Below are 20,790 nucleotides of genomic sequence, written 5' to 3'. Positions count from 1 at the left end.
ACAGGTACAGCTACTCATCTACCATAGTTCTCCAGACAGGTACCAGCTACTCATCTACCATACCTCTCCACACAGGTACCAGCTACTCATCTACCATAGTTCTCCACACAGGTACCAGCTACTCATCTACCATAGTTCCCCACACAGGTACCAGCTACTCATCTACCATAGTTGTCCACACAGCTTCCAGCTACTCATCTACCATAGTTCTCCACACAGGTACCAGCTACTCATCTACCATAATTCTCCACACAGGTACCAGCTACTCATCTACCATACCTCTCCACACAGGTACAGCTACTCATCTAACATAGTTATCCACACAGGTACCAGCTACTCATCTACCATAGCTCCCCACACAGGCACCAGCTACTCATCTACCATAGTTCTCCACACAGGTGCCAGCTACTCATCTACCATACCTCTCCACACAGTTACCATAGTTCTCCACACAGGTACCAGCTATTCATCTACCATAGTTCTCCACTCAGGTACCAGCTACTCATCTACCATTGTTCTCCACACAGGTACAGCTACTCATCTACCATAATTCTCCACACAGGTACAGCTACTCATCTACCATATCTCTCCACACAGGTACAGCTACTCATCTACCATAGTTCTCCACACAGGTACAGCTACTAATCTACCATACCTCTCCACACAGGTACAGCTACTCATCTACCATACCTTTCCACACAGGTACAGCTACTCATCTACCATAGTTCTCCACACAGGTACCAACTACTCATCTACCATAGTTCTCCACACAGGTACCAGCTACTCATCTACCATAGTTCTCGACACAGGTACCAGCTACTCATCTACCATACTTCTCCACACAGGTACAGCTACTCATCTACCAAACCTCTCCACACAGGTACAGCTACTCATCTACCATAGTTCTCCACACAGGTACAGCTACTCATCAACCATACCTCTCCACACAGGTACAGCTACTCATCTACCATACCTCTCCACACAGGTACAGCTACTCATCTACCATAGTTGTCCACACAGGTGCAGCTATTCATCTACCATACCTCTCCACACAGGTACCATACTTCTCCACACAGGTACAGCTACTCATCTACCATAGTTGTCCACACAGCTTCCAGCTACTCATCTACCATAGTTCTCCACACAGGTACCAGCTACTCATGTACCACAATTCTCCACACAGGTACCAGCTACTCATCTACCATACCTCTCCACACAGGTACAGTTACTCATCTACCATAGTTCTCCACAGAGGTACCAGCTACTCATCTACCATAATTCTCCACACAGGTACCAGCTACTCATCTACCATATATCTCCACACAGGTACAGCTACTCATCTACCATAGCTCCCCACACAGGCACCAGCTACTCATCTACCATAGTTCTCCACACAGGTGCCAGCTACTCATCTACCATACCTCTCCACACAGGTACCATAGTTCTCCACACAGGTACCAGCTATTCATCTACCATAGTTCTCCACTCAGGTACCAGCTACTCATCTACCATAGTTCCCCACACAGGTACAGCTACTCATCTACCATAATTCTCCACACAGGTACCAGCTACTCATCTACCACACCTCTCCACACAGGTACAGCTACTCATCTACAATACCTCTCCACACAGGTACCATAGCTCTCCACACAGGTACCAGCTACTCATCTACCATACCTCTCCACACAGGTACCAGCTACTCATCTACCATAGTTCTCCACACAGGTACAGCTACTCATCTACCATAGTTCTCCACACAGGTACCAGCTACTCATCTACCATAGTTCCCCACACAGGTACGAGCTACTCATCTACCATAGTTCTCCACACAGGTACAGCTACTCATCTACCATACCTCTCCACACAGGTACAGCTACTCATCTAACATAGTTATCCACACAGGTACCAGCTACTCATCTACCATAGCTCCCCACACAGGCACCAGCTACTCATCTACCATAGTTCTCCACACAGGTACCAGACACTCATCTACCATAGCTCTCCACACAGGTACAGCTACTAATCTACCATAGTTCTCCACACAGGTACAGCTACTCATCTACCATACCTCTCCACACAGGTACCATAGCTCTCCACACAGGTACAGCTACTCACCTACCATAGTTCTCCGCACAGGTACAGCTACTCATCTACCATAGTTCTCCACAAGGTACCAACTACTCATCTACCATAGTTCTCCAAACAGGTACCAGCTACTCATCTACCATAGTTCTCCACACAGTTACCAGCTACTCATCTACCATAATTCTCCACACAGGTACAGCTACTAATCTACCATACCTCTCCACACAGGTACAGCTATTCATCTACCATAGTTCTCCACACAGGTACCAGCTACCCATCTACCATAGTTCTCCACACAGGTACCAGCTACTCATCTACCATAGTTCTCCACACAGGTACAGCTATTCATCTACCATAGTTCTCCACACAGGTACCAGCTACTCATCTACCATAGTTCTCCACACAGGTACCAGCTACTCATCTACATAGTTCTCCACACAGGTACCAACTACTCATCTACCATAGTTCTCCACACAGTTACCAGCTACTCATCTACCATAGTTCTCCACACAGGTACCAGCTACTCATCTACCATAGTTCTCCACAAAGGTAGAGCTACTCATCTACCATAGTTCTCCACACAGGTACAGCTACTCATCTACCACACCTCTCCACACAGGTAACATAGTTCTCCACACAGGTACAGCTACTCATCTACCATAGTTCTCCACACAGGTACCAGCTACTCATCTACCATAGTTCCCCACACAGGTACGAGCTACTCATCTACCATAGTTCTCCACACAGGTACAGCTACTCATCTACCATACCTCTCCACACAGGTACAGCTACTCATCTAACATAGTTATCCACACAGGCACCAGCTACTCATCTACCATAGTTCTCCAAACAGGTACCAGCTACTCATCTACCATAGTTCTCCACACAGGCACAGCTACTAATCTACCATAGTTCTCCACACAGGTACAGCTACTCATCTACCATACCTCTCCACACAGGTACCATAGCTCTCCACACAGGTACAGCTACTCATCTACCATAGTTCTCCACACAGGGACCAACTACTCATCTACCATAGTTCTCCACACACGTACCAGCTACTCATCTACCATAGTTCTCCACACTGTTACCAGCTACTCATCTACCAGACCTCTCCACACAGGTACAGCTACTAATCTACCATACCTCTCCACAAAGGTACAGCTACTCATCTACCATACCTCTCCACACAGGTACAGCGACTCATCTACCATACCTCTCCACACAGGTATCATAGTTCTCCACACAGGTACAGCTATTCATCTACCATAGTTCTCCACAAAGGTACCAGCTACTTATCTACCATAGTTCTCCACACAGGTACCAGCTACTCATCTACCATAGTTCTCCACACAGGTACCAGCTACTCATCTACCATAGTTCTCCACAAAGGTAGAGCTACTCATCTACCATAGTTCTCCACACAGGTACCAGCTACTCATCTACCATAGTTCTCCACACAGGTACCAACTACTCATCTACCATAGTTCTCCACACAGGTACAGCTACTCATCTACCATAGTTCTCCACACAGTTACCAGCTACTCATCTACCATAGTTCTCCACACAGGTACCAGCTACTCATCTACCATAGTTCTCCACACAGGCACAGCTACTAATCTACCATAGTTCTCCACACAGGTACAGCTACTTATCTGCCATACCTCTCCACACAGGTACCATAGCTCTCCACACAGGTACAGCTACTCATCTACCATAGTTCTCCACACAGGGACCAACTACTAATCTACCATAGTTCTCCACACAGGTACCAACTACTCATCTACCATAGTTCTCCACACAGGTACAGCTACTCATCTACCATAGTTCTCCACACAGTTACCAGCTACTCATCTACCATAGTTCTCCAAACAGGTACCAGCTACTCATCTACCATAGTTCTCCACACAGGCACAGCTACTAATCTACCATAGTTCTCCACACAGGTACCAGCTACTCATCTACCATAGTTCTCCACACAGGTACCAGCTAGTCATCTACCATAGTTCTCCACACAGGTACAGCTATTCATCTACCATAGTTCTCCACACAGGTACCAGCTACTCATCTACCATAGTTCTCCACACAGGTACCAGCTACTCATCTACATAGTTCTCCACACAGGTACCAACTACTCATCTACCATAGTTCTCCACACAGTTACCAGCTACTCATCTACCATAGTTCTCCACACAGGTACCAGCTACTCATCTACCATAGTTCTCCACAAAGGTAGAGCTACTCATCTACCATAGTTCTCCACACAGGTACAGCTACTCATCTACCACACCTCTCCACACAGGTACCATAGTTCTCCACACAGGTACAGCTACTCATCTACCATAGTTCTCCACACAGGTACAGCTACTCATCTACCATAGTTCTCCACACAGGTACCAGCTACTCATCTACCATAGTTCCCCACACAGGTACGAGCTACTCATCTACCATAGTTCTCCACACAGGTACAGCTACTCATCTAACATAGTTATCCACACAGGCACCAGCTACTCATCTACCATAGTTCTCCAAACAGGTACCAACTACTCATCTACCATAGTTCTCCACACAGTTACCAGCTACTCATCTACCATAGTTCTCCACACAGGTACCAGCTACTCATCTACCATAGTTCTCCACACAGGCACAGCTACTAATCTACCATAGTTCTCCACACAGGTACAGCTACTCATCTACCATACCTCTCCACACAGGTACCATAGCTCTCCACACAGGTACAGCTACTCATCTACCATAGTTCTCCACACAGGGACCAACTACTCATCTACCATAGTTCTCCACACAGGTACCAACTACTCATCTACCATAGTTCTCCACACAGGTACAGCTACTCATCTACCATAGTTCTCCACACAGTTCCCAGCTACTCATCTACCATAGTTCTCCAAACAGGTACCAGCTACTCATCTACCATAGTTCTCCACACAGGCACAGCTACTAATCTACCATAGTTCTCCACACAGGTACAGCTACTCATCTACCATACCTCTCCACACAGGTACCATAGCTCTCCACACGGGTACAGCTACTCATCTACCATAGTTCTCCACACAGGGACCAACTACTCATCTACCATAGTTCTCCACACAGGTACCAGCTACTCATCTACCATAGTTCTCCACACTGTTACCAGCTACTCATCTACCAGACCTCTCCACACAGGTACAGCTACTAATCTACCATACCTCTCCACAAAGGTACAGCTACTCATCTACCATACCTCTCCACACAGGTACAGCGACTCATCTACCATACCTCTCCACACAGGTATCATAGTTCTCCACACAGGTACAGCTATTCATCTACCATAGTTCTCCACACAGGTACCAGCTACATATCTACCATAGTTCTCCACACAGGTACCAGCTACTCATCTACCATAGTTCTCCACACAGGTACCAGCTACTCATCTACAATAGCTCTCCACACAGGTACCAGCTACTCATCTACCATAATTCTCCACACAAGTACCAGCTACTCATCTACTATAGTTCTCCACACAGGTACAGCTACTCATCTACCATACCTCTCCACACAGGTACAGCTACTCATCTACCATACCTCTCCACACAGGTACAGCTACTCATCTAACATAGTTATCCACACAGGCAACAGCTACTCATCTACCATAGTTCTCCAAACAGGTACCAGCTACTCATCTACCATAGTTCTCCACACAGGCACAGCTACTAATCTACCATAGTTCTCCACACAGGTACAGCTACTCATCTACCATACCTCTCCACACAGGTATCATAGCTCTCCACACAGGTACAGCTACTCATCTACCATAGTTCTCCACACAGGGACCAACTACTCATCTACCATAGTTCTCCACACAGGTACCAGCTACTCATCTACCATAGTTCTCCACACTGTTACCAGCTACTCATCTACCAGACCTCTCCACACAGGTACAGCTACTAATCTACCATACCTCTCCATAAAGGTACAGCTACTCATCTACCATACCTCTCCACACAGGTACAGCGACTCATCTACCATACCTCTCCACACAGGTACAGCTACTCATCTACCATAGTTCTCCACACAGGGACCAACTACTCATCTACCATAGTTCTCCACACAGGTACCAACTACTCATCTACCATAGTTCTCCACACAGGTACAGCTACTCATCTACCATAGTTCTCCACACAGTTACCAGCTACTCATCTACCATAGTTCTCCAAACAGGTACCAGCTACTCATCTACCATAGTTCTCCACACAGGCACAGCTACTAATCTACCATAGTTCTCCACACAGGTACCAGCTACTCATCTACCATAGTTCTCCACACAGGTACCAGCTACTCATCTACCATAGTTCTCCACACAGGTACAGCTATTCATCTACCATAGTTCTCCACACAGGTACCAGCTACTCATCTACCATAGTTCTCCACACAGGTACCAGCTACTCATCTACATAGTTCTCCACACAGGTACCAACTACTCATCTACCATAGTTCTCCACACAGTTACCAGCTACTCATCTACCATAGTTCTCCACACAGGTACCAGCTACTCATCTACCATAGTTCTCCACAAAGGTAGAGCTACTCATCTACCATAGTTCTCCACACAGGTACAGCTACTCATCTACCACACCTCTCCACACAGGTACCATAGTTCTCCACACAGGTACAGCTACTCATCTACCATAGTTCTCCACACAGGTACAGCTACTCATCTACCATAGTTCTCCACACAGGTACCAGCTACTCATCTACCATAGTTCCCCACACAGGTACGAGCTACTCATCTACCATAGTTCTCCACACAGGTACAGCTACTCATCTAACATAGTTATCCACACAGGCACCAGCTACTCATCTACCATAGTTCTCCAAACAGGTACCAACTACTCATCTACCATAGTTCTCCACACAGTTACCAGCTACTCATCTACCATAGTTCTCCACACAGGTACCAGCTACTCATCTACCATAGTTCTCCACACAGGCACAGCTACTAATCTACCATAGTTCTCCACACAGGTACAGCTACTCATCTACCATACCTCTCCACACAGGTACCATAGCTCTCCACACAGGTACAGCTACTCATCTACCATAGTTCTCCACACAGGGACCAACTACTCATCTACCATAGTTCTCCACACAGGTACCAACTACTCATCTACCATAGTTCTCCACACAGGTACAGCTACTCATCTACCATAGTTCTCCACACAGTTCCCAGCTACTCATCTACCATAGTTCTCCAAACAGGTACCAGCTACTCATCTACCATAGTTCTCCACACAGGCACAGCTACTAATCTACCATAGTTCTCCACACAGGTACAGCTACTCATCTACCATACCTCTCCACACAGGTACCATAGCTCTCCACACGGGTACAGCTACTCATCTACCATAGTTCTCCACACAGGGACCAACTACTCATCTACCATAGTTCTCCACACAGGTACCAGCTACTCATCTACCATAGTTCTCCACACTGTTACCAGCTACTCATCTACCAGACCTCTCCACACAGGTACAGCTACTAATCTACCATACCTCTCCACAAAGGTACAGCTACTCATCTACCATACCTCTCCACACAGGTACAGCGACTCATCTACCATACCTCTCCACACAGGTATCATAGTTCTCCACACAGGTACAGCTATTCATCTACCATAGTTCTCCACACAGGTACCAGCTACATATCTACCATAGTTCTCCACACAGGTACCAGCTACTCATCTACCATAGTTCTCCACACAGGTACCAGCTACTCATCTACAATAGCTCTCCACACAGGTACCAGCTACTCATCTACCATAATTCTCCACACAAGTACCAGCTACTCATCTACTATAGTTCTCCACACAGGTACAGCTACTCATCTACCATACCTCTCCACACAGGTACAGCTACTCATCTACCATACCTCTCCACACAGGTACAGCTACTCATCTAACATAGTTATCCACACAGGCAACAGCTACTCATCTACCATAGTTCTCCAAACAGGTACCAGCTACTCATCTACCATAGTTCTCCACACAGGCACAGCTACTAATCTACCATAGTTCTCCACACAGGTACAGCTACTCATCTACCATACCTCTCCACACAGGTATCATAGCTCTCCACACAGGTACAGCTACTCATCTACCATAGTTCTCCACACAGGGACCAACTACTCATCTACCATAGTTCTCCACACAGGTACCAGCTACTCATCTACCATAGTTCTCCACACTGTTACCAGCTACTCATCTACCAGACCTCTCCACACAGGTACAGCTACTAATCTACCATACCTCTCCATAAAGGTACAGCTACTCATCTACCATACCTCTCCACACAGGTACAGCGACTCATCTACCATACCTCTCCACACAGGTACAGCTACTCATCTACCATAGTTCTCCACACAGGGACCAACTACTCATCTACCATAGTTCTCCACACAGGTACCAACTACTCATCTACCATAGTTCTCCACACAGGTACAGCTACTCATCTACCATAGTTCTCCACACAGTTACCAGCTACTCATCTACCATAGTTCTCCAAACAGGTACCAGCTACTCATCTACCATAGTTCTCCACACAGGCACAGCTACTAATCTACCATAGTTCTCCACACAGGTACCAGCTACTCATCTACCATAGTTCTCCACACAGGTACCAGCTACTCATCTACCATAGTTCTCCACACAGGTACAGCTATTCATCTACCATAGTTCTCCACACAGGTACCAGCTACTCATCTACCATAGTTCTCCACACAGGTACCAGCTACTCATCTACATAGTTCTCCACACAGGTACCAACTACTCATCTACCATAGTTCTCCACACAGTTACCAGCTACTCATCTACCATAGTTCTCCACACAGGTACCAGCTACTCATCTACCATAGTTCTCCACAAAGGTAGAGCTACTCATCTACCATAGTTCTCCACACAGGTACAGCTACTCATCTACCACACCTCTCCACACAGGTACCATAGTTCTCCACACAGGTACAGCTACTCATCTACCATAGTTCTCCACACAGGTACAGCTACTCATCTACCATAGTTCTCCACACAGGTACCAGCTACTCATCTACCATAGTTCCCCACACAGGTACGAGCTACTCATCTACCATAGTTCTCCACACAGGTACAGCTACTCATCTAACATAGTTATCCACACAGGCACCAGCTACTCATCTACCATAGTTCTCCAAACAGGTACCAACTACTCATCTACCATAGTTCTCCACACAGTTACCAGCTACTCATCTACCATAGTTCTCCACACAGGTACCAGCTACTCATCTACCATAGTTCTCCACACAGGCACAGCTACTAATCTACCATAGTTCTCCACACAGGTACAGCTACTCATCTACCATACCTCTCCACACAGGTACCATAGCTCTCCACACAGGTACAGCTACTCATCTACCATAGTTCTCCACACAGGGACCAACTACTCATCTACCATAGTTCTCCACACAGGTACCAACTACTCATCTACCATAGTTCTCCACACAGGTACAGCTACTCATCTACCATAGTTCTCCACACAGTTCCCAGCTACTCATCTACCATAGTTCTCCAAAGAGGTACCAGCTACTCATCTACCATAGTTCTCCACACAGGCACAGCTACTAATCTACCATAGTTCTCCACACAGGTACAGCTACTCATCTACCATACCTCTCCACACAGGTACCATAGCTCTCCACACGGGTACAGCTACTCATCTACCATAGTTCTCCACACAGGGACCAACTACTCATCTACCATAGTTCTCCACACAGGTACCAGCTACTCATCTACCATAGTTCTCCACACTGTTACCAGCTACTCATCTACCAGACCTCTCCACACAGGTACAGCTACTAATCTACCATACCTCTCCACAAAGGTACAGCTACTCATCTACCATACCTCTCCACACAGGTACAGCGACTCATCTACCATACCTCTCCACACAGGTATCATAGTTCTCCACACAGGTACAGCTATTCATCTACCATAGTTCTCCACACAGGTACCAGCTACATATCTACCATAGTTCTCCACACAGGTACCAGCTACTCATCTACCATAGTTCTCCACACAGGTACCAGCTACTCATCTACAATAGCTCTCCACACAGGTACCAGCTACTCATCTACCATAATTCTCCACACAAGTACCAGCTACTCATCTACTATAGTTCTCCACACAGGTACAGCTACTCATCTACCATACCTCTCCACACAGGTACAGCTACTCATCTACCATACCTCTCCACACAGGTACAGCTACTCATCTAACATAGTTATCCACACAGGCAACAGCTACTCATCTACCATAGTTCTCCAAACAGGTACCAGCTACTCATCTACCATAGTTCTCCACACAGGCACAGCTACTAATCTACCATAGTTCTCCACACAGGTACAGCTACTCATCTACCATACCTCTCCACACAGGTATCATAGCTCTCCACACAGGTACAGCTACTCATCTACCATAGTTCTCCACACAGGGACCAACTACTCATCTACCATAGTTCTCCACACAGGTACCAGCTACTCATCTACCATAGTTCTCCACACTGTTACCAGCTACTCATCTACCAGACCTCTCCACACAGGTACAGCTACTAATCTACCATACCTCTCCATAAAGGTACAGCTACTCATCTACCATACCTCTCCACACAGGTACAGCGACTCATCTACCATAATTCTCCACACAGGTACAGCTACTCATCTACCATAGTTCTCCAAACAGGTACCAGCTACTCATCTACCATAGTTCTCCACACAGGTACAGCTATTCATCTACCATACCTCTCCACACAGGTACAGCTACTCATCTACCATACCTCTCCACACAGGTACCATAGCTCTCCACACAGGTACAGCTACTCATCTACCATAGTTCTCCACACAGGGACCAACTACTCATCTACCATAGTTCTCCACACAGGTACCAGCTACTCATCTACCATAGTTCTCCACACTGTTACCAGCTACTCATCTACCAGACCTCTCCACACAGGTACAGCTACTAATCTACCATACCTCTCCATAAAGGTACAGCTACTCATCTACCATACCTCTCCACACAGGTACAGCGACTCATCTACCATACCTCTCCACACAGGTACAGCTACTCATCTACCATAGTTCTCCACACAGGGACCAACTACTCATCTACCATAGTTCTCCACACAGGTACCAACTACTCATCTACCATAGTTCTCCACACAGGTACAGCTACTCATCTACCATAGTTCTCCACACAGTTACCAGCTACTCATCTACCATAGTTCTCCAAACAGGTACCAGCTACTCATCTACCATAGTTCTCCACACAGGCACAGCTACTAATCTACCATAGTTCTCCACACAGGTACCAGCTACTCATCTACCATAGTTCTCCACACAGGTACCAGCTACTCATCTACCATAGTTCTCCACACAGGTACAGCTATTCATCTACCATAGTTCTCCACACAGGTACCAGCTACTCATCTACCATAGTTCTCCACACAGGTACCAGCTACTCATCTACATAGTTCTCCACACAGGTACCAACTACTCATCTACCATAGTTCTCCACACAGTTACCAGCTACTCATCTACCATAGTTCTCCACACAGGTACCAGCTACTCATCTACCATAGTTCTCCACAAAGGTAGAGCTACTCATCTACCATAGTTCTCCACACAGGTACAGCTACTCATCTACCACACCTCTCCACACAGGTACCATAGTTCTCCACACAGGTACAGCTACTCATCTACCATAGTTCTCCACACAGGTACAGCTACTCATCTACCATAGTTCTCCACACAGGTACCAGCTACTCATCTACCATAGTTCCCCACACAGGTACGAGCTACTCATCTACCATAGTTCTCCACACAGGTACAGCTACTCATCTAACATAGTTATCCACACAGGCACCAGCTACTCATCTACCATAGTTCTCCAAACAGGTACCAACTACTCATCTACCATAGTTCTCCACACAGTTACCAGCTACTCATCTACCATAGTTCTCCACACAGGTACCAGCTACTCATCTACCATAGTTCTCCACACAGGCACAGCTACTAATCTACCATAGTTCTCCACACAGGTACAGCTACTCATCTACCATACCTCTCCACACAGGTACCATAGCTCTCCACACAGGTACAGCTACTCATCTACCATAGTTCTCCACACAGGGACCAACTACTCATCTACCATAGTTCTCCACACAGGTACCAACTACTCATCTACCATAGTTCTCCACACAGGTACAGCTACTCATCTACCATAGTTCTCCACACAGTTCCCAGCTACTCATCTACCATAGTTCTCCAAACAGGTACCAGCTACTCATCTACCATAGTTCTCCACACAGGCACAGCTACTAATCTACCATAGTTCTCCACACAGGTACAGCTACTCATCTACCATACCTCTCCACACAGGTACCATAGCTCTCCACACGGGTACAGCTACTCATCTACCATAGTTCTCCACACAGGGACCAACTACTCATCTACCATAGTTCTCCACACAGGTACCAGCTACTCATCTACCATAGTTCTCCACACTGTTACCAGCTACTCATCTACCAGACCTCTCCACACAGGTACAGCTACTAATCTACCATACCTCTCCACAAAGGTACAGCTACTCATCTACCATACCTCTCCACACAGGTACAGCGACTCATCTACCATACCTCTCCACACAGGTATCATAGTTCTCCACACAGGTACAGCTATTCATCTACCATAGTTCTCCACACAGGTACCAGCTACATATCTACCATAGTTCTCCACACAGGTACCAGCTACTCATCTACCATAGTTCTCCACACAGGTACCAGCTACTCATCTACAATAGCTCTCCACACAGGTACCAGCTACTCATCTACCATAATTCTCCACACAAGTACCAGCTACTCATCTACTATAGTTCTCCACACAGGTACAGCTACTCATCTACCATACCTCTCCACACAGGTACAGCTACTCATCTACCATACCTCTCCACACAGGTACAGCTACTCATCTAACATAGTTATCCACACAGGCAACAGCTACTCATCTACCATAGTTCTCCAAACAGGTACCAGCTACTCATCTACCATAGTTCTCCACACAGGCACAGCTACTAATCTACCATAGTTCTCCACACAGGTACAGCTACTCATCTACCATACCTCTCCACACAGGTATCATAGCTCTCCACACAGGTACAGCTACTCATCTACCATAGTTCTCCACACAGGGACCAACTACTCATCTACCATAGTTCTCCACACAGGTACCAGCTACTCATCTACCATAGTTCTCCACACTGTTACCAGCTACTCATCTACCAGACCTCTCCACACAGGTACAGCTACTAATCTACCATACCTCTCCATAAAGGTACAGCTACTCATCTACCATACCTCTCCACACAGGTACAGCGACTCATCTACCATAATTCTCCACACAGGTACAGCTACTCATCTACCATAGTTCTCCAAACAGGTACCAGCTACTCATCTACCATAGTTCTCCACACAGGTACAGCTATTCATCTACCATACCTCTCCACACAGGTACAGCTACTCATCTACCATACCTCTCCACACAGGTACCATAGCTCTCCACACAGGTACAGCTACTCATCTACCATAGTTCTCCACACAGGGACCAACTACTCATCTACCATAGTTCTCCACACAGGTACCAGCTACTCATCTACCATAGTTCTCCACACTGTTACCAGCTACTCATCTACCAGACCTCTCCACACAGGTACAGCTACTAATCTACCATACCTCTCCATAAAGGTACAGCTACTCATCTACCATACCTCTCCACACAGGTACAGCGACTCATCTACCATACCTCTCCACACAGGTATCATAGTTCTCCACACAGGTACAGCTATTCATCTACCATAGTTCTCCACACAGGTACCAGCTACTTATCTACCATAGTTCTCCACACAGGTACCAGCTACTCATCTACCATAGTTCTCCACACAGGTACCAGCTACTCATCTACCATAGTTCTCCACAAAGGTAGAGCTACTCATCTACCATAGTTCTCCACACAGGTACCAGCTACTCATCTACCATAGTTCTCCACACAGGTACCAACTACTCATCTACCATAGTTCTCCACACAGGTACAGCTACTCATCTACCATAGTTCTCCACACAGTTACCAGCTACTCATCTACCAGAGTTCTCCACACAGGTACCAGCTACTCATCTACCATAGTTCTCGACAGAGGTACCAGCTACTCATCTACCATACCTCTCCACAAAGGTACAGCTACTCATCTACCATACCTTTCCACACAGGTACAGCTACTCATCTACCATACCTCTCCACACAGGTAGAGCTACTCATCTACCATACCTCTCCACACAGGTATAGCTACTCATCTACCATAGTTCTCCACACAGGTACAGCTATTCATCTACCATACCTCTCCACACAGGTACAGCTACTCATCTACCACACCTCTCCACACAGGTACCATAGTTCCCCACACAGGTACCAACTACTCATCTACCATAGTTCTCCACACAGGTACCAGCTACTCATCTACCATAGTTCTCCACACAGGTACAGCTACTAATCTACCATAATTCTCCACACAGGTACAGCTACTCATCTACCATAGTTCTCCAAACAGGTACCAGCTACTCATCTACCATAGTTCTCCACACAGGTACAGCTATTCATCTACCATACCTCTCCACACAGGTACAGCTACTCATCTACCATACCTCTCCACACAGGTACCATAGCTCTCCACACAGGTACAGCTACTCATCTACCATAGTTCTCCACACAGGGACCAACTACTCATCTACCATAGTTCTCCACACAGGTACCAGCTACTCATCCACCATAGTTCTCCACACTGTTACCAGCTACTCATCTACCAGACCTCTCCACACAGGTACAGCTACTAATCTACCATACCTCTCCATAAAGGTACAGCTACTCATCTACCATACCTCTCCACACAGGTACAGCGACTCATCTACCATACCTCTCCACACAGGTACAGCTACTCATCTACCATAGTTCTCCAAACAGGTACCAGCTACTCATCTACCATAGTTCTCCACACAGGTACAGCTATTCATCTACCATACCTCTCCACACAGGTACAGCTACTCATCTACCATACCTCTCCACACAGGTACCATAGCTCTCCACACAGGTACCATAGCTCTCCACACGGGTACAGCTACTCATCTACCATAGTTCTCCACACAGGCACAGCTACTAATCTACCATAGTTCTCCACACAGGTACAGCTACTCATCTACCATACCTCTCCACACAGGTACCATAGCTCTCCACACAGGTACAGCTACTCATCTACCATAGTTCTCCACACAGGGACCAACTACTCATCTACCATAGTTCTCCACACAGGTACCAGCTACTCATCCACCATAGTTCTCCACACTGTTACCAGCTACTCATCTACCAGACCTCTCCACACAGGTACAGCTACTAATCTACCATACCTCTCCATAAAGGTACAGCTACTCATCTACCATACCTCTCCACACAGGTACAGCGACTCATCTACCATACCTCTCCACACAGGTACAGCTACTCATCTACCATAGTTCTCCAAACAGGTACCAGCTACTCATCTACCATAGTTCTCCACACAGGTACAGCTATTCATCTACCATACCTCTCCACACAGGTACAGCTACTCATCTACCATACCTCTCCACACAGGTACCATAGCTCTCCACACAGGTACCATAGCTCTCCACACGGGTACAGCTACTCATCTACCATAGTTCTCCACACAGGGACCAACTACTCATCTACCATAGTTCTCCACACAGGTACCAGCTACTCATCTACCATAGTTCTCCACACTGTTACCAGCTACTCATCTACCAGACCTCTCCACACAGGTACAGCTACTCATCTACCATAGTTCTCCAAACAGGTACCAGCTACTCATCTACCATAGTTCTCCACACAGGTACAGCTATTCATCTACCATACCTCTCCACACAGGTACAGCTACTCATCTACCATACCTCTCCACACAGGTACCATAGCTCTCCACACAGGTACAGCTATTCATCTACCATACCTCATCTACCATAGTTCTCCACACAGGTACAGCTACTCATCTACCATAGTTCTCCACACAGGTACAGCTACTCATCTACCACACCTCTCCACACAGGTACCATAGTTCCCCACACAGGTACCAACTACTCATCTACCATAGTTCTCCACACAGGTACCAGCTACTCATCTACCATAGTTCTCCACACAGGTACAGCTACTCATCTACCATACCTCTCCACACAGGTACAGCTACTCATCTACCATACCTCTCCACACAGGTACCATAGTTCTCCACACAGGTACAGCTACTCATCTACCATAGTTCTCTACATAGGTACAGCTATTCATCTACCATACCTCTCCACACAGCTACAGCTACTCATCTACCATAGTTCTCCACACAGGTACAGCTATTCATCTACCATACCTCTCCCCACAGGTACAGCTACTCATCTACCATACCCCTCCACACAGGTACAGCTACTCATCTACCATACCTCTCCACACAGGTACAGCTACTCATCTACCATAGTTCTCAACACAGGTACAACTACTCATCTACCATACCTCTCCACACAGCTACAGCTACTCATCTACCATAGTTCTCCACATAGGTACAGCTATTCATCTACCATACCTCTCCACACAGGTACAGCTACTCATCTACCATACCTCTCCACACAGGTACCATAGTTCTCCACACAGGTACAGCTACTCATCTACCATAGTTCTCTACATAGGTACAGCTATTCATCTACCATACCTCTCCACACAGGTACCATAGTTCTCCACACAGGTACAGCTACTCATCTACCATACCTCTCCACACAGGTACAGCTACTCATCTACTTCCCCACACAGGTACCAGCTACTCATCTACCATAGTTCTCCACACAGGCACAGCTACTCATGTACCATAGTTCTCCACACAGGTACCAGCTACTCATCTACCATAGTTCTCCACACAGGTTCCAGCTACTCATCTACCATAGTTCTGCACACAGGTACCAGCTACTCATCTACCATAGTTCTCCACACAGGTACAGCTACTCATCTACCATAGTTCTCTACACAGGTACCAGCTACTCATCTACCATAGCTCCCCACACAGGTACCAGCTACTCATCTACCATAGTTCTCCACACAGGTGCCAGCTACTCATCTATCATACCTCTCCACACAGGTACCATAGTTCTCCACACAGCTACCAGCTATTCGTCTACCATAGTTCTCCACACAGGTACCAGCTACTCATCTACCATAGTTCTCCACACAGGTACCAGCTACTCATCTACCATAGTTCTCCACAAAGGTACAGTTACTCATCTACCATAGTTCTCCGCACAGGTACAGCTACTCATCTACCATAGTTCTCCACACAGGTACCAGCTACTCATCTACCATAATTCTTCACACATGTACAGCTACTCATCTGCCATACCTCTTCACACAGGTACAGCTACTCATCTACCATAGTTCTCCACACAGGTACAGCTCCTCATCTACCATACCTCTCCACACAGGTACAGCTACTCATCTACCATACCTCTCCACACAGGTACAGCTACTCATCTAACATAGTTATCCACACAGGCACCAGCTACTCATCTACCATAGTTCTCCAAACAGGTACCAGCTACTCATCTACCATAGTTCTCCACACAGGCACAGCTACTAATCTACCATAGTTCTCCACACAGGTACAGCTACTCATCTACCATACCTCTCCACACAGGTACCATAGCTCTCCACACAGGTACAGCTACTCATCTACCATAGTTCTCCACACAGGGACCAACTACTCATCTACCATAGTTCTCCACACACGTACCAGCTACTCATCTACCATAGTTCTCCACACTGTTACCAGCTACTCATCTACCAGACCTCTCCACACAGGTACAGCTACTAATCTACCATACCTCTCCACAAAGGTACAGCTACTCATCTACCATACCTCTCCACACAGGTACAGCGACTCATCTACCATACCTCTCCACACAGGTATCATAGTTCTCCACACAGGTACAGCTATTCATCTACCATAGTTCTCCACACAGGTACCAGCTACTTATCTACCATAGTTCTCCACACAGGTACCAGCTACTCATCTACCATAGTTCTCCACACAGGTACCAGCTACTCATCTACCATAGTTCTCCACAAAGGTAGAGCTACTCATCTACCATAGTTCTCCACACAGGTACCAGCTACTCATCTACCATAGTTCTCCACACAGGTACCAACTACTCATCTACCATAGTTCTCCACACAGGTACAGCTACTCATCTACCATAGTTCTCCACACAGTTACCAGCTACTCATCTACCATAGTTCTCCACACAGGTACCAGCTACTCATCTACCATAGTTCTCCACACAGGCACAGCTACTAATCTACCATAGTTCTCCACACAGGTACAGCTACTCATCTACCATACCTCTCCACACAGGTACCATAGCTCTCCACACAGGTACAGCTACTCATCTACCATAGTTCTCCACACAGGTACCAGCTACTCATCTACCATAGTTCTCCACACAGGTACCAGCTACTCATCTACAATAGCTCTCCACACAGGTACCAGCTACTCATCTACCATAATTCTCCACACAAGTACCAGCTACTCATCTACTATAGTTCTCCACACAGGTACAGCTACTCATCTACCATACCTCTCCACACAGGTACAGCTACTCATCTACCATACCTCTCCACACAGGTACAGCTACTCATCTAACATAGTTATCCACACAGGCAACAGCTACTCATCTACCATACCTCTCCACACAGGTACCATAGTTCTCCACACAGGTACAGCTACTCATCTACCATAGTTCTCTACATAGGTAGAGCTATTCATCTACCATACCTCTCCACACAGGTACCATAGTTGTCCACACAGGTACAGCTACTCATCTACCATACCTCTCCACACAGGTACAGCTACTCATCTACTTCCCCACACAGGTACCAGCTACTCATCTACCATAGTTCTCCACACAGGTACAGCTACTCATCTACCATAGTTCTCCACACAGGTACCAGCTACTAATCTACCAGAGTTCTCCACACAGGTACCAGCTACTCATCTACCATAGTTCTCCACACAGGTACCATCTACTCATCTACCATAGTTCTCCATACAGGTGCAGCTACTCATCTACCATAGTTCTCCACACAGGTACCAGCTACTCATCTACCATAGTTCTTCACACAGGTACCAGCTACTCATCTAGCATAGCTCTCCACACAGGTACCAGCTACTCATCTACCATTGTTCTCCACACAGGTACCAGCTACTCATCTACCATAGTTCTCCACACAGGTACCAGCTACTCATCTACCATAGTTCTCCACACAGGTACCAGCTACTCATCTACCATACCTCTCCACACAGGTACCAGCTACTCATCTACCATTGTTCTCCACACAGGTACCAGCTACTCATCTACCATTGTTCTCCACACAAGTACAGCTACTCATCTACCATAGTTCTCCACACAGGTACAGCTATTCATCTACCATACCTCTCCACACAGGTACAGCGAGGTAACCACAGGTTTGTGCTGTCCAATGCAGTGAAATGCATGTGCCCTGGCTCTCTCAACCCTCACAACTACACTACCGTTCAAAAGTTTGGGATCACCCAAACAATTTCGTGTTTTCCATGAAAAGTCACACTTATTCACCACCATATGTTGTGAAATGAATAGAAAATAGAGTCAAGACATTGACAAGGTTAGAAATAATGATTTGTATTTGAAATAAGATTTTTTTTACATCAAACTTTGCTTTCGTCAAAGAATCCTCCATTTGCAGCAATTACAGCATTGCAGACCTTTGGCATTCTAGCTGTTAATTTGTTGAGGTAATCTGGAGAAATTGCACCCCACGCTTCCAGAAGCAGCTCCCACAAGTTGGATTGGTTGGATGGGCACTTCTTTGAGCAGATTGAGTTTCTGGAGCATCACATTTGTGGGGTCAATTAAACGCTCAAAATGGCCAGAAAAAGAGAACTTTCATCTGAAACTCGACAGTCTATTCTTGTTCTTAGAAATGAAGGCTATTCCATGCGAGAAATTGCTAAGAAATTGAAGATTTCCTACACCGGTGTGTACTACTCCCTTCAGAGGACAGCACAAACAGGCTCTAACCAGAGTAGAAAAAGAAGTGGGAGGCCGCGTTGCACAACTGAGCAAGAAGATAAGTACATTAGAGTCTCTAGTTTGAGAAACAGACGCCTCACAGGTCCCCAACTGGCATCTTCATTAAATAGTACCCGCAAAACACCAGTGTCAACATCTACAGTGAAGAGGCGGCTGCGGGATTCTGGGCTTCAGGGCAGAGTGGCAAAGAAAAAGCCATATCTGAGACTGACCAATAAAAGAAAAAGATTAAGATGGGCAAAAGAACACAGACATTGGACAGAGGAAGACTGGAAAAAAGTGTTGTGGGCGGATGAATCCAAGTTTGAGGTGTTTGGATCACAAAGAAGAACGTTTGTGAGACGCAGAACAAATGAAAAGATGCTGGAAGAATGCCTGACGCCATCTGTTAAGCATGGTGGAGGTAATGTGATGGTCTGGGGTTGCTTTGGTGCTG

The 20,790-nt window shown here is 46.4% G+C and overlaps 1 protein-coding gene across 2 annotated transcripts in view; it reads right to left on the bottom strand.

Annotated features, from left to right (window-relative positions):
* The window catches only part of LOC130107968 (tectonic-1-like), a 236,903-nt gene that overhangs the window by 184,782 nt on the left and 31,331 nt on the right, over nucleotides 1-20,790 (bottom strand). The window lies entirely within an intron of this gene.

The sequence above is a fragment of the Lampris incognitus genome, chromosome 2 (assembly GCF_029633865.1).
Source record: "Lampris incognitus isolate fLamInc1 chromosome 2, fLamInc1.hap2, whole genome shotgun sequence".
In the NCBI taxonomy this organism is placed as follows: domain Eukaryota; kingdom Metazoa; phylum Chordata; class Actinopteri; order Lampriformes; family Lampridae; genus Lampris; species Lampris incognitus.
Note: the sequence above shows the minus strand (reverse complement) of the source record. Positions and strands in the feature narration are given on the sequence as shown.